This window comes from Bidens hawaiensis, unplaced genomic scaffold (assembly GCF_021521415.1).
Source record: "Bidens hawaiensis isolate Kalapana, Puna unplaced genomic scaffold, B.hawaiensis_p1.1 tig00062221_1, whole genome shotgun sequence".
Lineage (NCBI taxonomy): Eukaryota > Viridiplantae > Streptophyta > Magnoliopsida > Asterales > Asteraceae > Bidens > Bidens hawaiensis.
In genome coordinates this window covers 34,213-50,928 of record NW_027501159.1, presented here as the reverse complement: position 1 = coordinate 50,928, position 16,716 = coordinate 34,213, and the positions used below count along the sequence as shown (strand labels likewise).

Sequence of the window (16,716 nt, the reverse complement as noted above, 5' to 3'; positions counted from 1 at the left end):
ATCATAAATGGGTAACTAATAATTTGCTATATTATTGGGTATAGACATGAATACAAATAATTAACAAGGGAAAATTGCTATGTTATTGGCAATTAGAAAAGGGTAGTAATAATAATAATAATAACAATTTGTTTAAACCTTAACAACATCTTATAACTTCAAGGGGCATTTTTGTAAACCTACAAAACTTTGAATAAGCCAACGGCTAGAAATCAGACCGTTAGGGGCAGCGTAAGCAATATTCATCGGCTTCAAAAAGGACCATCATCTCTTACAATATTCATTCATCAGTTGACATTTTACTATTCAGAGATCTAGAGAGAGTGAGTGAGAGTTAGAGAGAGAAAGTAACATGGGTTCAAGAAATCTTGTTCAAGAACAAAACAGAGGTACCAATCAATCTGGGTTTCATTTTTTATCATTCAATCTCTGATTTTGTTTGACTATTAGATCTCTGGGTTTCAAATATTTAATGGTGTGAATCAAACCCAGTCTGGGATTTTAAAGATTTTAGTTAAATTAGGGGTTTAGATTAATAATCTGGGTTTTTGTTTGATTATTAGATCTGTGGGTTTTGATTACATCTGGGTTTCAATGGTGTGAATCAAAATCAATTTGGGTTTTAAATATTTTGAGTTAAATTAGGGTTTTTGATTGATAATCTTGAATTTGATTGAATCTTGTAAAAATTAGTTTTTTTTGGGTTAATAGATATTGTGTTTATGATTGCATCTGTTTTGATGATGTTAATCTCAAAATCTTGGATTTTAAAGTTTTCCACTAATTTAGGGTTTTTGAATCCTCTGTTTATTTGATTGAATCTTATAAACCCTAGTTCTAGTTGGTTATGAGATCTTCCAGTTTTGATTACATCTGTTTATTTAATCTGTGATATTTGAAAATTTGAGTTATTTTAGGGTTTGATTTTAAAAGTTTTTGTATCCTCTGCTTTTTTTGTTGAATCTGTTTTGATTTTGTGAAATTTAATGTGGGATTTTTAAAATTTTTAGTTTTTTTAGGGTTTCTGTATTATCTGATTTTTTGGTTCAATTTTTAGTTATTTTAGGATTTTTAAACTTATTAGTTATTTTTAATTTATGTAATCATTGAGGTTTTAGAATTGATCATCAATTTTAATTCAAATCCTTGTTTGCCATTGATTTTAGTTGAAGCAGTTGGAGTGATGAAACATAAGAACATTGCGGTGGCACCGGCAGCCGGACAACCCAAGAACCGCCGTGCACTTGGCGATATTGGCAACATGGTTACTCTCAAACCACCAGACGGAAAACCCTTACCGGAAATCCACCGACCCGTTACCAGAAGCTTCTGTGCACATTTACTTGCCAATGCACAAAAAGACGCAGCAGAAAACAAAAAGGTTAATTTTTTTATTTTTTATATTTTTATTTTTTTCCATATTTCAAATAATATTCAATTTTATATTTATATATAATATATAATATCTAACTTTCTTGATTTTGTGTAACAGAAGCCATTGGCAGTTGCTGACAATAATAAAGCAGTGCCCAAGAAGAGAGTTACTGTAAAGCCGAAACCTGTGCCGATCCCACAAAACGCAACTGTGAATATCAGTCCCGACACGGTTGAAGAGAAACCGAAATCTGAATCTTCGGCTTTGCGAAAAAAGAAACCTCACTCGTCATTGACCTCCACACTTACTGCTCGGAGCAAAGCTGCTTGCGGTCTCGACTATAAACCGAAGCCCAAAAACATTGTCGATATCGATGCAGGCGATGTTAATAATGAACTTGCAGAAGTTGAGTATGTTGAAGATATCTATAAATTCTACAAACTTGTAGAGGTAAAAATTTTTATAAAATGTTGTATAATTTTTAAATTTTTTTTATAAAATTTTTAATGTTTTAAAAAAAAATTTAAAATTTTTATAAGTTTTTTTTGTCTTTTAGAATTTAATGTTTATTTATTGGTTTAATGCAGAATGAGAATAAAGTTCATGACTATATGAACTCGCAGCCGGAAATCAACGAGAAAATGAGGGCGATTCTAATCGACTGGCTGATCGAAGTGCACAACAAGTTCGAGCTTTCAAACGAAACACTGTACCTCACAATCCACATTATCGACCGCTTTTTGGCAGCTGAAAAGGTGGCCCGAAGAGAGTTACAATGTGTCGGGATGAGTGCGATGCTTATTGCCTCAAAGTATGAAGAAATATGGGCCCCGGAGGTTAACGACTTTGTGCAGATTTTGGACCGAGCTTATGAACATAAGCTGGTTATGTTCATAAGCTTATGAACATAAGCTGGTTAACGACATGTGCTGGTTATGGAGAAGAGGATTTTGGGTAAATTGGAGTGGAATTTAACCGTTCCGACTCCGTATGTGTTTCTCACTCGGTTCATCAAAGCCTCGGTTACCACACCCGAGACCAACGTGAGTGTTTGTATTATTATTAAATGGTTTTAAAATGTATCATGGTTCGGGTCATTGACTATTTAAAATGTACTTTTATGCAACTGCAGATGGAGAATATGGTGTACTTTTATGCGGAGTTGGGAATGATGCATTACGAGATTATTAAGTTTAGCCCGTCAATGGTGGCGGCAGGGGCAGTGTATGCTGCATGGGCTGCAATGAACAAGAGTCCCGTGTGGCACGATACGCTTGAAGTGCATACCGGGTTTAGTGAAGCGCAAGTGATGGAGTGTGCGAAACTGATGGCAGCGTTTCACTTGTATGCAAAAACCGATGAAAAGTGGAAGGTGATTTACAGGAAGTACTCAAGTGTTACGCGAGGTGTGGTGGCTCTTTACGATCCCGCTAAATGTCTGTTGTCGGGTTTGGTTTAATAAGAGAGGGGGAGGGGTAATTATCAAACTGATGGTTTGTTTCTTTGTTGGTTGGTTCTGATATAATTTCACTCAATATGTTAATCATATTAGTTAGTGCCTTGATTCTTTTTTGATGGTTACTTTCTTGTCTCGAATCTTGACTCGTTGACCCGTTAAAACCACACTTCATAGGATATATTTTCCTATGGTGATGTCTGTTTGGCCAACGCCTTCATAGGATATGTTTTTAACATTTTCACAAGTATGATTTCAGTTTGGTTTCATTAATTTCACAGTAACTTATTGGCCAACCTCTAGTACTAAACACCGAGCTTGCTTTTAAACAAATTTATTATGATAAAAAATAACTAAACACTGATAAATTTATAAATAAGTCGATCTCGAGTTTGAGGAGCTCAGAGCTTGGCTTGGCTCGTCTCGTTTAACATCCACCATAAAAAAAAATCATATAAGTTAAAAGAGGATGTTTTTGTTTTCATACGGTTTCATACGGTTCTGGCCAATCCCACAGGTTGTTTCCTTACTTCATTCACTTCAAGACTGGTTCTGAACGCCGACACATCATCTTCAACCAACCTCCATCGTACCGGCGTCTCATATTCAATTCATTAGGCCAGCATCACACGCTAAGAGAAGAGGAGAGAGATGTTCGCAATGACTACCACAAGAATTTCTCCCCGTCTCTAAAGGGCCTCACTTCGTTCGTACCTTCTTGGCTTAGGACTTCACTTAGGATTTCTACCGGGTTCCGGTCCTTTACAAGTTCCTTAGGCCCGAGAGTTGGGGGTGAATTGGGGCGACAAAAAGCTAGAACACCGCCCCCGGGGGCAATATTTGGGCAAAAAGGGTCGGGGGCGGGGTTAGTTTGTCGCCGGGTGGAGCAGAAATTAATATTATTATATTAATATGACCGATGTAAAACGGTCAAATATTTAAAAAAAAATAATTTAAACAATATATATATATATATATATACACCTTCTTCTCCATTTCATACACAATTCATACCCAAATTCTTCAAAAAAATTTAGCAAAATGAATTCTACAAACAACCCGAACCAACCGACACTCGCTACCATGAGAGAAATCATTAAAAAACAAAAAAAATGTGTCGAGGAACTCAACGATGTCATGAACGAAACCAACAAACAACACGAAAAGATTGACCAAATGTTATTAATGATGTCGCCGGGTGGAGCAGAAATTAATATTATTATATTAATATGACCGATGTAAAACGGTCAAATATTTAAAAAAAAATAATTTAAACAATATATATATATATATATATATATAAACATACACTTTCTCCATTTCATACACAATTCATACCCAAATTCTTCAAAAAAATTTAGCAAAATGAATCCTACAAACAACCCGAAGAAATCATTAAAAAACAAAAAAAATGTGTCGAGGAACTCAACGATGTCATGAACAAAACCAACAAACAACACGAAAAGATTGACCAAATGTTGGAATTGCGGGAATTGAGTGAAAAATACGAATCCCTCAAAGCGGTCGGGTCACACGAAGAGGCCGCATTATTGCAACGACAACGAATTGAAAAAATACGCAAATATTATGGATATTAGTATGTTATTTAGTTATGTTTTTTAATATATTTAGTTGTATTTTTTTTAATTTTAATGCGTTATTAGTTATGTTTTTTAATTTTGTTGTATTTCTTTTTAATTTTAATGCATTTTTAGTTAATTATTTAAATAAATTGATTTTTATTTAATTAGTTTAGTTATAAAAAGAAAATAATAAAAAAAAACACAATGTGGGCCCAACTTGTAGAACCTACACCATTACACCCCAAAAACAAATTTCCACTCCATGCTGACTGGACGCCGGCCTTACTATGTTTTTTTACTATGTCCTTTTACATGCCCTCTATGTATATAATATTCCTGAAAAATTACCAACGGACACTAATAATAATTTCAACAAGATAAGGTTTCTATCCAAGAGAGAGTTCCTTGTTATATCAAATAAAACTCGGCATACAACCAATTGACAGGCAAACCAAAACTATGCCTATAAAGGATGCACAAACTCATCAAATTAGTAGAAAAACACCCAACACACAAAAAATAAAAAATGAAACAATCAAATCTCACTTTGGAAACCTTCCTTGTCATTTTAGTCAAATTAAAGAAGATAAAGTGATGCTTGATCATCTGGTCCAGCCAACACCACCTGTTTTAAGTATACTAAAATCAGTCTATTTTAATATTATTTCACTTAGTTTGAGAATAATGAAGAGGAAGAGAATACATACATTGCAATCAAGCGCGTATCTTCGAGCTAGAACAAGGGCTGCGTTTCTTTCTCGTTCTGATTCAAACACCAATACAAAAGATTGACCTTTTCTTGATTGCCAAAATATTGATTTAGCCGCAAGATTCCCGCCACCTCTAAATCCACATAACTAATTTGCAAGAAAATATAATGTTGTTCATTTGCAAAAAAAGAAGAATATATTATTATTATTATTATTATTAATATTTTACCTGCATTGATGTAGAGGAATATGCATCTCTAGCTTTTGTAATCCATCCTTTTGAAAGCTTCATTCTCATTTTTCCAACACGTAATACGTGAGCGGAATGTGTTGTGTAATTTCGTCCGTTCATTTGAGAAATAACCACCTGTAAATGTTAATATAAAAACTTTTATTCAAATTAATTTTTAACAAATATATAGATTAAAATTTTTACATACACTGAATTCAGAATTTCCTTTTCGAGAAAGCGTCTCCACGCAACTCTCTAATCCAACGGCTGTTACAAAAACATTGTTAAAATAGATATACTGTTGTAAAAAAAAAGTCAACCAACATTTTATTGTTAAATATGAGAAAAAGAAACGAGAACAAACCAGGTTGTACTGTACAAGCTGACGTCACGGTAGATTTTCGGCCATTTGATATAATATCAACTTGCAATATTCGTCCAACATCAAAAGGCTCGGGCGCATAAACCGATTTATTAGCACCTGATGAAAAATAAACGTTCAGTGAACCATTCAACAGGAAGTTTGTCTATGTTCGTCTATTTAATAGATTAATAAACATTAACAAAAACCTCATGCTCGTGATGTTCCTTAGTTTACGCTTGTTTGTTTATATATTCATTTAAATTGTTAGGCCCATTAAAATTTTGCCTAGTTTTATTATTTTTTTAGGCACAACGGATTATCATTCACATTTACTTTTGATTGATATTTGCTCAGTTATGTTCGTTTATATTTGTTCATGTATGTTCAGTTATATTCGTTCATTACGTTCACGAACCCTTCAGTTAAACTATTAACGAACGAATGAACGAACATGAACACGTTCATTTTTTCAACGAACAGACACGAACAAGAAAACCATGTTCGTGTTTGATTCTTTGTTTGGTTAATAAGCACCTGAAATAAGCTCCCTTCGGCTACATTGTGACGATAGACGGTACCACTGAATTGAACATTTTGAAAGCTCGGTGGCTTCTTCTGAACACGGCTGAAGTCGTAAAATTGAGCCCAGACTTCCGGAGCCCTCTAGAATATATAAGCTTAACTTGTTTTCCTCAACCAATTTCTTCAACAATAGCTGCATTTGGAATTTGGATGCAACAAAATAATAAAAAAATTTACATTTATTCTATTCTAGAAAAATAAAAAAAATATTTTGTTCTAATTAAAAAATATGCCAGATGACAAAAATACTCTTTTAAGACACCTCTTGCTGAAGCTTTATTGAGAATGCAGACTTTTCTTGTATCTGTAACCGCAAGGCTCGAAGCTCATGCTCCATATCCATCACCTAGAAAACAAAACGTATGTCAAATGACAAAAATGCCCTTTAAAAACTTAAAATTACACAAATATCTTTGATTAGGTGTCAAGAATACGAAGGGAACATGGTTTTGAGTTTTTGAAAACCGTTTGGTTTCGGTTTTGATATTTATGCTTGAAATTTTTGGCCCGAAAAACAATTGGACCAAAATAATGATTTTGGGCCTACAACTTTTTGTTAATTAATAGTTAAATAATTATTATATATTTGGGCTAAGATATTTGGGTTTACACTATTTTGTTAAATTCTTATATAAGTTGTCCCATAAATAAACTAGAGTTAGTTACACGAATGGTCCCTGTGGACCGTATTGCAAGAAAGGCCCTTAAAGAAATTACATCTATGGTCCCGAATTGCTTATAAGTGTAACTCGAATGGTCCTTAGAATGAACGGGCGTTAATTTTTTCGATTAAGTTCATGTGAAATGACTAAATTACCCTTGATAAAAGAAACCAACAGATACCTTGCATGGATGATGCAACAACCTAATTCTTCTGGATTTCCTCCACCATCTCCTCCATTTCCTAGCAAGAAATCAATAACCACTTTCAAGAACGAAAACATAAAATGACAATAATACCCTTCAACATTATAAATTTAATATTACCTGTTTTCCCGAAGTTAATGACATCATTTCTTGCTCATCAAGAGCCTCCCCGATTCTTCTCACTACTGCTTTAGCACTTTCAATTTCTGCACATGCAAAAGATCTTTCTTGGTTTACAAGTTTCTTAGCATCTTCTGAAGCCTGTAAATACATAATAATATTCATTTAATACCTTGAATAAATTATTAAACAAAGTCAAAGCGATCAAAGTTAATTAATTACCTGTTTGAGAAAGTTTAAAAGTTTCTTAACTTCAGACTTCTCGTGTATCAACTCTCCTTCGTTTTGAGTCAACTTTACCGCTAATGCTTCCACCTATAATTTGTAAAAAATATTTACCTTAAAAGCAGGCTTGTGAACGAATTCGTTGAGATAATGAACATGCTCGTGTTCGTTTATGTTCATTCGTTAACAGTTAAACAAACGGTTCACAAACGTAAACGAGCGAATATAACCAAACATGGATGAACGAACATAACTGAGCTATAAGTAGTTAAAAGTGATGTGGAGAAAAATTGTGTTAAGAGCCTAAAAAGTTATTAAAATTGTACTAAGTTACAATGGTAAATGGATATACTAACAAACTTAAACAAATGTAAACCAATGATCGAACGTTCACGAACATAAATGAACTAACTTCCGCGTGAACAACTCGTGAGCTTTTCACGTAACGTTCAATACGTTTAAAGGCCATATAAGCAAGTGGATAAGAATAGAATGCAAAAAATTAAATAAAAATGTAAAAAAAGGGGTATTATACCATAGAGATAGCTTTTTCAACATCTTCCTTATTTCGACCGACTAATCGTCTTCTTAAATATTCCAAAGCATCTCTAAGTTTCTTTAAAAGTACATGACCCTCTAAAGAAGCCACCTCTTTGAGTTTAGCCTACATATAGTAATAACATCAAAACATTAAATTTGTAAAATTTATTCATTCCATAGTAATTTAAAAAAAAGAATCTTAGCTACTTATAAGTATGGCTATTCAAAAAGCTTGTGGATCGCTCGAAATCGGCTTGTTTGTAAACAAGTCAAGCCCAAGCCAATGTAAGCTCGGTTCGTTAAGCTCATTTAGCTCGCTCTTTTAAATTAAAGCCCAAGTTTTAATAAATATTCAAATTATAAATTTTGTATTATATGAATTATGCATTATATGCATGTTAAATATATGTTTTCTTCTTTTATATATATCAATGAGTTTAAAAATAAAACATTCATTTTTAAAATAATAAACGAGCTGGCTCCAGCTCAGCTCGTTTACAGCCCTACTTATAACCATATGTTTAACTGAATAAACTAGGAAAACAATAAACCATCTCACACACATTGTTCATTTAGATCATCCAGCGAATAATATCGTTATGAGTAAAAGATTCTATTTTATTAATTATGGAATGTGTTAAATATGACACTTTCAGTGTTTTCAAACGGTAAATTTGATATCATAAAAAATAAAAAGGTACATAAATGAAATATTTACTTTTATAAACAATTTATGTGAGTGAGACTGCCACAATATAGGGGCAATAAATAATCTCTTCATTTATTCAGTGACCAAAATACTTAAATTTATACCTCATCAGACAATTTAGCTGCAGCAGACAAATTCTTGTCAAATTTACTAGCGAGATCACGAACCGATAAACGTTTATGTTGATCAGATAACGCAGCGGTTTCTTGTGCCACGATATCTTTTAAAGGCGGGCCCTTATCATCCACAGCTGCTTCATCAAGAATCTGATTATCGGGCCCTAATTTATATTTCGGGAATTTGTTTGATTTGAAGCTCACATCTGCTGATACTGACAGAACCGCTTGCATTTGCATCTCATCAAAAACTTCAGGGGCCACTTTTGTCATTCTTCAAATTATATGTTCTACAATCTAAAAGTAACATGATTACTAGATATTAGTATAGTTCATAGTAATTTTTTTATAAAATTCCTTCCACATTAAGTAATACACTATTGTCCCACAAAAGAAGTCTATGATTGACTTTTGAAAGTCAAATGAGTCTTTTTTTTTCATCTAAAATTGATAATATTAAGCAATTTCAAGCCACAAAATGGCTACCATTAAATTATAAAAAGTTATTCCACAATACAACTCATAAAATTTAGCAGATTCAAGCCACAAAATGGCTACTAAAGTTAATTATAAAAAAGTTGTTCTAGAGAAAAAGAAACATCTTGTGGTGACACAACCACAAAGTTGACTTGAAAAGTCAAGATTGGACTTACTAGCTAACAATGGAGTACACAAATCATAGCAGGATAGCAGATCTATTTGGTATATTAACAAACTTGATCAAATCATAGAATGTGTAAAAATAAAAAACTGGAGTGCAAAAGGCAAGTAGCTTCCAAACAGAATTTAATGACATAGAAAGTTGATAAAAAAAAACTAAAAATAATAATAAATAAATCCACAAAAAATAAAAATAAATAAATAAACAGAGATATATGATCTCACCTCTAGCATGGAAAAGTAGAAATGAAAACAAGATTCAAAGTTCAAAAACTTAGTTACAAAGATCGGATCGATAAAATGCTTGAAATGAGCCGAGCCTTTTCGAGCTCGAGCCAAGCCTTGTATAGGAAGGTAGTCTACGCTTGTTGAGCCTTGTGTATTTTTAAGTTTTCTCTCTTTTGGACTTGTATGCATTAATTACACACTGCGCAGCCGAGTTCTGGCTCGTTTAAGGTACTATGCAAGCTCTCGAGCCGAGCTTAGTTTCGTTTAAGGTTTTTCTCAATGATTAAAAAGATATATAATTTAATTATGAGATAAAAGCATATATAATTTAAGGTACTACACGGGCTCCCGAACGGAGCTTAGGCTCGTTTAAGGTTTTTCTCAATGATTAAAAACATATATAATTAATTATGAAATAATAAACGAGCCGAGCCAAGCCGAGCAGAGGTTGGAAAAACTGAAATCAAATTTGTTAAATTCAACCACATTATAACAACTAACTAGTAACTACACCAAGTAATGGCAACTATATACACAAATTTCAACAAAAAACATGATCACAAATTTTAGCAAACAAATTGGAGAGTAGAGAGGTGTAGTACTTACAGACAGTTGTAAAGAATGTATATGAAAATATGGAGGTAAAAGTGGTTGTGGTTCTAGAGAGAGAAAGAATATGAAGAAGAAGAAGAAGAATCCTAAAGAGGAAGAAGGTGTCAAGTGTTATGCTTTTTAAAAAGCAAAAAATGAAAATGATTAACAAAACTGGAAAGTAAAAGCTGAAGCTGGTCTGGTCTGGTCTGGTCTGGTCTGGTCCGGTCCTGCTAACATACATAAATACTTGGTCCACCATGGCTAAAACTGTTTTTTATTTTTTACTCTTACTCGTTTGGTAAAATATAATATAATATTATTATTATTATTTTTATACCTTTTTGGATTTTTATTAAAGTTTGGCTGTATAAACATTTTTAAACAGATAGCTCGTCTGGTTATACGGTTCATATGACATGCACAAGATGGTTTAATGGACCGTTAATGACAGTTGAGAATGTCATACGTAGGGGTATACAACCGGTTATGGTTAATGCAGCCAACTACCTGGTTAGCCCAATAACCGGTTTTCAGTGATGAAAAGCCTGCCCGGTATAACTGGTTTCTGGTTAACCGAACCGGTTAACCAGTAAATAACTCGGAGAAAAAGGTTTTTATAAAAAAAAAAAAAAACTAATAACCGGCTTCGTAAATCAATACTATAAACCGATTTCTAACCGCGGGGTTGAATCGGGTGATAACCGGTTTTCTTTGGACCAGGTATTAACCGGTTTGTTTGTGCACCTCTAGTCATATGGAATTGTATGGTGTTTGAGAAATCATATGGTATGTATGATGTGTCTGACTAACATGAAAATAACTAATCCGGCCACTATCAAAGTCATATGGACCATGTGAACATATATGGCCATATCATATTTCATATGGCTTGTATGATATCGTAAGGCTCTTGTGATTTGACCAATAACACTTCTAAGTTTGTACTCTTATTGATAAGAGAAATAACTTGTATGTCTGTAACTTGCATATATGTTATTTCAAAACAATTTACAACATTATAACAGACAGGGTAAATAAAATATACAGTCATTGGCATTGAAGGAGACACGGGAAATGATGAGGTGGAGGTTAAAGTTTATGCTTCCCTGACTACACGAGAATTTGATACAAACCGTTATCGTAACGAAATGAAACGTATCAACACTGATCAAATTCCTGTCGCGCGCCTTCGTAACATGCAGGTTAAAAGCAATTAGTTAAGTATATTACATAAAAAAACTAATACTAGTGGTAACTTAACAAGGGTAAGCAAAACGAATTATCAATAGGCTTTTGATCCTTAACCTGTTGTACAAACATATGTTATTGGCTTAGAATACATGTATTATCTTTAATGTATGGTATATACACTTTCATTTTTAGGAATTTACCGAACATTGATTCCTTTTGAGATCATAGCGTGTGACGTTGGACTTCGTTTATTTGCTGTTTCGATAACTAGTCTTATTCGTTTATTGCTATAGTCTTATTGATATCGACATTGCCATTGCTATATTCACATGGTTTCATTTGCTTGTGCTTCACAATTATTGCCTCTTTTTTGATAGCTAGTCTTGTGATTGTTATGTTCATACTTTCTAGCTTATTAATCTTTTATACTATATGTAATGTAGGAGCTACTAATTTTCTATGGGGTATCATTATCATATGCACGTAACCATGGACATCGACACGTGACACCTCCTTAGTGATGCAATTAGTGTACAACCAGGGCCGTCTCAAAAAATCATTAAAAAATTTTAAGTCGAATGCGAAAAATATTTTATACCTTAAATGAGTCGAACAACTAGATTTAAAGAGTAAGAATGCATATTTTTTCAATATATATATATATATATATTATATATATATATATATATATATATATATATATATTATATATATATATATATATATATATATATATATCAGGTGATGTAGGGCCGGGTCGGCCGACCACCCAATAGTCCACTCGTCCAGCACTACCTTAGAGTCGGCCCTATATACAACATTTTCCAATTATAACTAGGTTAGAGGTTTTAACTTTTAAGACACGTATATTAACTCTAGTTACTACATTAGTTATTAATTAACTTTGTTAAAATTCACATGATCTAAAGAAAAAGTTGAATTTATATATTTTTTTTAGCGTTGTTATAATTCTCATGATCTAAAGGAAACCTAAAATTTATATTTGCCGGTCTTATTTTATTAAAAATAAATAGTAAACACATAATGCAAATTGTATAAAAGTTACATTTTAAACATATTTGATGTTTTGTATTGAAACACTTAAATAATACTCTAAAATCGATATGTTTTGACGACGACAACAACAAATAACTTAAAGTTAAAATTATATACCAAAGATATTGACGTATATATATGTCATGGCAACGGTCGAATGGGTGGGGAGAACAAGTTATGATGGCAAGTCAAATAATTTGCGTTAGGTTAAAACAATTATTTTTATAACAACATATTGTCAACATCTTGTGTTGATTTTTCTTTTAACTTTATAAATTATTATTATACCCAAGTTGAATAGATATTTTATATTATTAATATAACAACCCTTTTTTCTATATAATTAACGCATCCATTGGACCATTACACACACGACCCCTACATTTTTTAAACACAAATTTTTCACCAACTTTAATCATACTTCAATATTTCTCAAAGAGGCCCATAAATTATGCTAAATTGAAAAGTCTAGTCTTGTGCTCATAAAAGCATCCTCCATAAGTCAATAGCTCAAAAAGTTTAGTCTTCATGTTCATACAATTTTTTAACTCAAAAGTTTATAAGTCTTCTACATAAATCTTAAATCATTCAGATTTAGAGCTTCACTACAGTAACTCAAGTATAGAACTAATATTAAATTAAATTAATAGTGTACGTAGTTGTATTTAATATAGTTGTCTTGGTCCAATATTATAGGTGCATTGGTCCCTTAACGTTTGATGTGTTACATGAACTTAACATGTGCGTTTTGATAATACGACATTTCTTACCGACCTTTATTTGTCTCCGTATAGATACTTTTCTATTACATTATCAAAAAATGCTAATATACACATTGATGAAAATGGGCAGTTAATGGTCCTGCTTACCCTCCGGCCACCCGCAAGTTCAATGAACATATGTTAATCCAGGGCCCAAAATGTTAAATTTGGAATGTTAAACATTGCAAGCTGGACTTTTAAAATTCATCGAACTCAAATGCATTTGTGTAGATTCTTTCTCACAAAAGACATGATAAAAGGGGGACCAACATAAAGTTGATTTAGTTTCCTAATGGTCCCTCGAGTTTCTTCTATTTACAAAGGTACTATTCGTTAGAACTAAATTATCAATTCAAGCTACTACAATAGAATGTCATCACCATTTTGGTGAGAAATGATCAGCGAGTTTCCCTTATAGTTTCATTCTAGAGGATCTTATTGTGTTCTGAAATATGGGTAGCAGTAACATCGCTCTAAAAGATATTTGAACTTAGTTAATAAGACATGACAAGGTTGTTATAACCCTTTAAAAGATACGTCGTTGTCATCGTAATAGACTCATTTAGAAAAACTACAATAGAATAAAGGTGGGATTAATATAATAATATAGTACAATGTCCAATTAACAACTTTGGATGTGAAATTAATATGTTTGATTAATGGTTGGTGGAGCAAACGGTAGGTAACATTCAACCAATCTAATTGGTTTTAATGATTACATAAGTCATTTTACATGTGACTCTCTCTCCTCTTTGTCTCCATAATTTTGGGGTATTTGTTAGACATAGTTGCAAACAAAAATAATTAACAAATAATATGTGTTTATTTTATATAGAAAGACTAGGAAAACAAATAAATAAACTTATACTTTTATATATATAAAGGTAGTCTGAAATCCACCTTTGTATCCTTTTGACATTAAATAAGTATTCTTTTTTAAGTATATCTAATCCATATAATGATTTGCTATACTTAGGCATGAGACCAACTTACATATAATATTTGTATATAAAATTTATATAATCAAATTCTAGCCACATGAAGTTATTGTTAAGATTTAAGAAGATTTTTGGGTTTTGGTTTTTGGGTTTCGGTTTTAGGTCGACAAGATGGAGCATGAAGGTCGTGTTTAACTTTTATTAAAGGCTCATATTTTGTTTTGTGTTGATTAAGTCATTGACTCTATTATATCTCAATTTATACCCCACTATTATAATTGTCATGTTTATATTTTGAGCCAATAAAGATAAACTCTAGTTGTAAGCATAGATTTAAAGTCACACTGACCGAATCACGTTAATTTGTCATGTTCTTTACTTTTCTTATCTTCTGTGTGATATTATTTTGTGTTTAGCGTGTTGTTTTACTTCCACATCGCCACTCTGTTCGTGACAAATATTTGGTTATAATATAAAGTTAGGCGGTGTGTGTTGATCTTGATTGGGTGAGGGCGTGTGAGAGACATGATAACTGTAAATTATATGGTTGGCTGATTGATTGTCTTTATATTTTTAGATATAAAACAAGTCGTTTTTACAAGATTGTTGGACAAGTTACAATTGATTTGTGCTTTTGCAAGTTTTTGTGGTCAATCAAGTAGTGAAAGCACTATTGGATACATGCTTACAATGAATGGATAAAGTGGTCGGTCCCGTATCTATATTTCTAAAAGGTAAAAAAGACATATTAAGAGTGTCTATGTAATATGAATATATGATGAAACCGAAAAGTTTAGTTTGGATAATAACATAGCTATTAGCTGTAACAACGTGAAAATTTTGAGTTCAAAGTATCAACTTTCTAAAGTCTAGGGACTAAAATCGTCAAATTCCGAACTTGAGGGTTAAAAATGAAAAATCCGTTTTCTTGTCCTATCGCGCTACGCGATGGACAAAAGGATAAGCCCATTCTGACACGTTTTGACATGTGTGCCATGTGGCAAACGGTGGCACTATGTGCTGCCACGTGGCACCACGTGGCAAGCCTATACAGTGACTCGGCAGACCTATATCGCGGTACGCGATCGGTCAGTCCAGGCACCCATCGCGTACCGCGATGGGAGCCGATTTTTCGTCTATAAATAACAGCCAAGGGCTGCTCATTTTCACTCATCCAAACTCAACTCTAACCACACTACTCTTTCTCTAACTCTACCTCGATAAACGTGCCATACCTCGATAAGCGTGCCCGATCTATTGTTGTGTAAACGACGTTTCCTCGAAGTACGTGCCACCCTCCACCCACATACCAAGAAAGGTGTTGTTATAATGACGATGAATCTCGTAAAGCGTATCGACGAGTGTTGAAGATTTGGCGTTCCTCGATTAGTGTGTCGAGCAAAGTAAAGCGGCGTTGGAGTGTTGCTCGTGTCCCTAGAGTTTCCAAACGCCATTAAGGTTAGGCGTAATAACGAGTTCAATATAATTCAATATTATATTAATGGCTTAAGCCTTAAGTCGAGGTTATACTCGATACCTCGATAAAAGAAAAGAAAAGAAAACATAACAAAGAAACGAATGAAAGTATAATTATGAATATTGTTGAATACATATATATGTGTGTAAGTATATATGTTAATATTCTTTGTTATGATATATTATTTAATGAATAAAGAGTATTCTTAAATAATAAAGAAAATGATTACGTTTCTTGGAGAAGAAGAAACGTCGGGTTTTAAATATAAACTAAAGGTTTATAATTTACTTTTAAACTAAATGTTTTCAAGTAAACAAATAATTGAACTAGAGGTTCAATCGAGGATTGAGATATAAGACTAAAGGTATTAAGCCAGATCGTGTATCCGACTAACAAATATTTATACTCGTAACTATAGGTTCGAGATAAAGAAAGGGAAAGACCCTTGGACGATGAGTGAAGCCGATCCTAAAGAGATAAGGTGAATACGCCCCCAAACTTTTACTTATTTTAAAAATGAGTTAAACGTGTTATTTGAAATTGTTTACAAGGAATTATGTGTTCCTAAAACCGTTATGAATAAGGGTATAAACCTAGCCCTCATGCTGTGGTATACGTATGTTTGGATCCTTACATAGGTGGTCCTATGCGATGTATGGGCATGATCGCACCACCTTTGGTCGTAGGATGCTTTCCTGCAGGGAGTACGACCTTATGTGTATATTTACGTGTGACATCTGACCCGATCCGACCCGACCCAGGTACCCGTTTCTCTGACCCGATCTCTTTCTTTTATTATTTAATATTTATACTTATATTTTACTTTTAATAATAATAATATACTTTTCCCTCCCGCCTCTTTCTCTCTCTTTCTTTCCGCCGTTCCGTCCCTCTCCTCTCTTTCCGCCTTCTTTTCCCTCTTGTCGCCGTCC

At 33.1% G+C, this 16,716-nt stretch overlaps 2 pseudogenes across 2 annotated transcripts; one reads left to right on the top strand and one right to left on the bottom strand.

Moving 5' to 3' along the window:
• The first annotated feature begins 308 nt into the window (after window positions 1–308).
• LOC143603594 (G2/mitotic-specific cyclin S13-7-like) lies at window positions 309–2,905 on the top strand (annotated as a pseudogene). Its single transcript, XR_013148094.1, has 5 exons — window positions 309–389; window positions 1,167–1,381; window positions 1,493–1,825; window positions 1,963–2,418; window positions 2,508–2,905. The product of XR_013148094.1 is annotated as a G2/mitotic-specific cyclin S13-7-like (transcript).
• A 2,013-nt stretch (window positions 2,906–4,918) lies between these two features.
• LOC143603589 (stomatal closure-related actin-binding protein 2-like) lies at window positions 4,919–9,224 on the bottom strand (annotated as a pseudogene). Its single transcript, XR_013148090.1, has 12 exons — window positions 8,868–9,224; window positions 8,050–8,178; window positions 7,512–7,604; window positions 7,290–7,430; window positions 7,146–7,206; window positions 6,565–6,648; window positions 6,255–6,435; window positions 5,721–5,837; window positions 5,565–5,623; window positions 5,354–5,491; window positions 5,122–5,271; window positions 4,919–5,039 (listed from the first exon to the last, which is right to left on the bottom strand). The product of XR_013148090.1 is annotated as a stomatal closure-related actin-binding protein 2-like (transcript).
• Between the last annotated feature and the right edge of the window lie 7,492 nt (window positions 9,225–16,716).